The sequence below is a fragment of the Myotis davidii genome, unplaced genomic scaffold, assembly GCF_000327345.1.
Source record: "Myotis davidii unplaced genomic scaffold, ASM32734v1 scaffold8, whole genome shotgun sequence".
NCBI classification, from domain to species: domain Eukaryota; kingdom Metazoa; phylum Chordata; class Mammalia; order Chiroptera; family Vespertilionidae; genus Myotis; species Myotis davidii.
Window position 1 is genome coordinate 2,068,346 of NW_006299520.1, and position 5,341 is coordinate 2,073,686.

Here is a 5,341-nt window from a genome sequence, read left to right on the forward strand (position 1 = left end):
ACAACGGCCCTGCTCCCTACCAGCCTGATCACCCACAAGTGCTCTCCCCTCTTGGCCTCTAACCGCCTCTACCTCAGCCCTGCCACCATGGCTTTGTCCAGAAGAACATCCAGAAGGTCTCCCAGTCTAATTAACATATTGCCCTTTTATTAGTATAGATAAATATAAAAGCCTAGGCAACCATCTGACAGGTAGCTATGACACTCACTGATCACCAGGGGGCAGACGCTCAATGCAAGAGCTGCCAAGCTGTGGTGAGTTGGCAGCTGAGGTTCTCTGGTGACTCACCTGGAACCAGAGAGGAGGGAACCCGATTCTGGGGTGCATCACCCGTGAACCGGCCTCTGGCAATCCAGGACCCCTTGGGGGATGTCAGAGAGCTGGTTTTGGCCCAATCCCTGCAGGCCAGGCCGAGGGACCCCACTGGTGCATGAATCTGTGCTCTGGGCCTCTAGTTTCATATACTAGTAAATGTAATGTCGAGGAAATACCAATTCATAAAGAGAGAGAGTGTATTCATATTTAATGAGGAATGGTGGGGACAAGGATTTGGGAATGCCTGCTAAAGTGAATGGGGATTCTTTTGGTGATATATATGTTTTGAAAAACAAAAGTAGTGATGATTGCATAACATTACATGTATTCTGAAAACCACTGTATTGTACACTTTTAAATGGCTAAAATGATGAACTTTATGTTATATGAATTGTATCACAAATAAAAAATTAAAAAACAACAATACAGGAATGTGGCTCTGGCTGGTGTGGCTCAGTTGGTTGGAGTGTCACCCCTTATACTGAAAGGTCATGGGTTCAATTCAAGGTCAGGGCACATACCCAGGTTGTGGGTTCAATCCCAGGTCATGGGTATAGAAGGGAACCAGTCAATATTTTTTTCTCACATTGATGTTCCTCTCTCTCTCTCTCCCTCTCTTTCTAAAAAACAAAAATAAAACAAAAACAACCAACAAAAAACCCCCCGGAATGTAGAAGAAAAGTGGGAATTTCATGTTCATTAGTTTGTGTAATTCTATATGTAAATGGTTAATAGCCTCAATTTCTCTAGAGAAGTTATTTTAGAGCTTTTGTATATAGGATTCCTTGGGAGGCATTTTAAATAATTCTAACAAATAAAATGCAGTGAATCAGAAGGTGCAGTAAATGCCCTTCTTTGTTATGTACAGTAGTAGAAAACAAGGAATATGACTAATAACAAGCATGATGACCCAGGTTCAGAATTTCTTAGTCTTTTTCTCTCTCTTCTCTCGATAATTCTCTCTCTCCATCTCTCTCTGATACATACAGATATTGTGTTAAGAAACTAAGTAGCTAATATACTTACTATAGAGTCTTCATTGAGATATTAGATATATTAAAACTGATGCTAATTAATTAGGCTCTAAATATTAAACATAAAATTTTTAATACATCAAATTGAACTTCCTGAACCAATGAATTGAAAGTGATTGTGAGAGTGATTCGTTTTCAAAATTTTCATTTAGATGAAAAAATAACTGCCCAGAAGAAATTCAATTTAATTAACTTGGCTCTTGTCAGGCAATTTCTTTCTACTTCAGCTTGATAGGAACAGACCACCTGTTCTTTGTGTCTGTGACAGGGCCCAACTTCAACAGATGAAAACCAGCCAGGTTACTTTGCCAGGAGTCCTACGTTTCATTCCTGCAAATGTTCCTGCCGCTGTTACCAGCTGGCCCTTGATTTCCTACTTTCTACCTTAGAAGTCATAGTGACAAGTTCTAGCTAGTCACTTTGACCCCTTTACCTGCCCTACATGGATGACTTTTCTTCTGCTTAGGACCTTCTGTTGCACTTGCCTAGAAATCTGCAAAGAGTAAATCAGTCAAGTCTTGCTGCATGTAATCTTGGCCTCCAGTTAGTATATTATTAGGGTGCCTTAGGCTCCAACGAACAGAATTTAAACTGGGGTAAATACAAGCATGTGCTATGTCATAAGGGGAAGTCCAGGGACATAGCAGATTCTAGGGTGATTTAGTTCATCAGTTCCAAGGTTCTTTTGTTCTTCTCCTCTGCCTTCTTTGGCAGAGGCTTTTTCCCCAGGTCAGTACCAAGTGTTGGAAGCAAGTATAGGCATCATTTTCAGACATAACCATACCCCAGAGATGGAGACAGTTGTTTCTTGTTTGGTTTGCTGTAAAGAAAGAAGAAACCCTCTGCCCTTGTAGTGGCAGATTTCCCCTAATGCAGTGGTTCTCAACCTTCCTAATGCCACGACCCTTTAATACAGTTCCTCATGTCGTGGTGACCCCCAACCATAAAATTATTTTTGTTGCTACTTCATAACTGTAATTTTGCTACTGTTATGAATCATAATGTAAATATCTGATATGCAGGATGTATTTTCATTGTTATAAATTGAACATAATTAAAGCATAGTGATTAATCACAAAAACAATATGTAATTATATATGTGTTTTACGATGGTCTTAGGCAACCCCTGTGAAAGGGTCATTCGACCCCAAAGGGGTTGCGACCCAAAGGTTGAGAACCGCTGCTCAAAGAGCAAAGAGCAGGCAGACTAGTTGCCCGTTATAAAAGGCTCATGCTCTCTCCACTCAGGGTTCCTGTCTTGTAACACAGCCCACATTACATAGCGGGTCACGCGGTCCTCTTTGTGTCACCTTGTAGGAATTGGAGAGCCCATGCAAATGGTGATACTTTGGCTACTGCTATTGTTGTGAGGAAAGCACTCTCTTTTGTCCTGAGTCCGGGATCTCATGTATGTACAGGCATGCCCCAGAGATATTGTGGGTTTGGTTCCAGACCACCACAATGAAGCCAGTATTGCCATAAAACGAGTCACACAATTTTTTTGGTTAAAATATTTTCTACACTATGTCATAGTCTATTAAGTGTATATAATAGCATATATCTGAAAAAAATGTATGTATCTTAATTAAAAATACTTTATTGCTAAAAATGATAGCCATTATCTGAGCCTTTGGCAAGTCATAATTTTTGCTGGTGGAACGTCTTGCCTCAATGTTGATGACTACTGACTGATTAGGGTGGTGGTTGCTAAAGGTTTGGGTGGCAATTTCTGGGTTTTGCATTCTGATTAAAAAACGTTTTGAGTTCATCCCAAAGCTCAAAAACACGTTTTAAAATTTTTTCTCTTGACAACCATCTCACTCCAGTGTGAAATAGCAGAGCATAGTTCGGCACATCCAACTCGTCACACAGTTGTGAAAACAGTTGACTGTTTAAAGTGCTCGCCTTTACAAAATTGACACAACTTATGACAGTTTACATTACTTCTTGTAACTCTTGTGGCAGTGTCTTCGTTACTAATATTTGCCGATGAAGCATACAGTGAGTCCGATGACTTTTGGCAACTCATTCAGTACCAAACGTTGAAATCCAGATGGACATTCTAGCATAGCTGGAGCACCATCTGTGCAAACACCATAAACCTTTTCCCAAGAGATCTTATGCTCTTTCAGAAATGAACCAACTGTGTCAAATACATCACATGCAGTAGTTGTCATTTCAAGAGGTTTGCAAAAAAGAAGCTCATCTTTAACATTGCCATCATTAATATACCTCACGTAAACCAGTAATGTGAACAGTTTGCAACGTCTGTAGATTCATCAAGCTGGATACTAAATACTGGAAGTGAAGCAGATTTAATTTCCTGGATTATGTGATCAAGAATATCATCAGACATGTCATCTATTCTTCTGCGGACAGTGTCGTTAGATAAGGAAATTGTACTCAATTTCATAACAATTTTGTCTCCGATCATAACTCGAACAATGTCGTTGGCCACTGGCAACAGTAAATCCTAAGCAATGGTGTGAGGTTTCATAGCTCTGGCGATTCTGAGTGCCACCAAATATGAAGCTTCAATGGCTGCTATGTTTTGTGTGTGGTACCTGCCACCAGTGTCAAGTCTGGCTTTCTTGAGTCCATCAGCTTTGCGTCTAAAATAGTTGGTATCCTTGCCATCAAAATTTGAATGCTTGCTATCAAGATGGCGTTTTAGTTTGTTCGGCTTCATAGATTCGGCTGATAGAACTTCACAACAAATAACACATTGCGGTTTCTCACTTTCTCCTGTGATGCAGTTTCTCAATTCCTGCTTTAATTATTGAGGTAAAACCATACTGTAAAAAATCCTCACTATATTTTCTTTTCTTAGCGTTCTTCTCTGCACGATCCATTGTCATGGGATGGTTTGCTAATGAAAATAATATATAACAATAGCTTTAATAATACAAAAGATGATACATGGTATAGTTCAGTCAATACAGTTCATTGAAGTTTCCTATGATTTACCATTCTGTATTGTTTTTTTACATACCTGTTACTATCTCAAGGGGGCAGTATTCACATCAACCACAGCTGAATATAAAAAGATCGATCAGCATCCAGATTTAAGTTCCCATGGTATAGATATTTTTTTTTGCAGTAGTTGATGATTTTACAGTACATGATTTTACATTTACCCAGTAATTATAACTCATGAAGTGTCGTTTTACCTCAAATACTGCTGCTTTCAACACAGTAGCTGCTTTTAACAGAGTAGCTGCTTTCAACACAGCAGCTGCTTTCTACACAGTAGCTGCTCTCTACACATGTGTGACTGGTCGACATAAGTGCATTATGGTGCCAACCCTGTCACATACACCTGTATTTGTACAGGGTGTATGTGATGGGGTTGGCACGATGATGTCATCACGCTGGGTACTCGTATATGGGCGTATCTGCATGTGGACGGACCCGCCTGGAGACGGATAGAGGAGTGGTGTCTTAGTTCCTAAGACCATCGAAAATATGTGTTTTCTGATGATCTTAGGTGACCCCTGTGAAAGGATCGTTTGACCCCCAAAGGGGTCGCGACCCACAGGTTGAGAACCGCTGCTCTAATGTGTCTTTGGCCAGAATTGAGTTGTAGTCCCAGCCTACACGTAATCATTGCAAAGGGAATAGTGATGACCACTCAGTCAGGCACCCCTGGAGTGGGGGATGTTTGCCTTTGAATTGCATGGTAATGTGGGGGAGGGTGGACACCTTAACAGCATGTGGGTTTTATTAAGAAAGATGAGGAGAGGATGGATGCTGGGTAGGCAGCCAATGTGCCTGACATGTTACTGTGTACCACTTTGTCCTACATAAACAAGCCCTGGACTGTGGAGTCAAGCAGATCTGGATTCATGCTCTGAATGAACCTTGGTCTCTCCGGGTGACCTTGATCAAAACCCTCAATTTGTACTAGGCAAGGTGTTTTTTAAATATTTAAAGTAGACATAAGTATAACTATATCTTAAGGTTATTAAAATTATTAAGTGGAAATAGCAACA

At 40.4% G+C, this 5,341-nt stretch overlaps 1 pseudogene; it reads right to left on the reverse strand.

The window, feature by feature from the left end:
* Positions 1-3,056: 3,056 nt before the first annotated feature.
* LOC107184896 lies at positions 3,057-4,201 on the reverse strand (annotated as a pseudogene).
* Between the last annotated feature and the right edge of the window lie 1,140 nt (positions 4,202-5,341).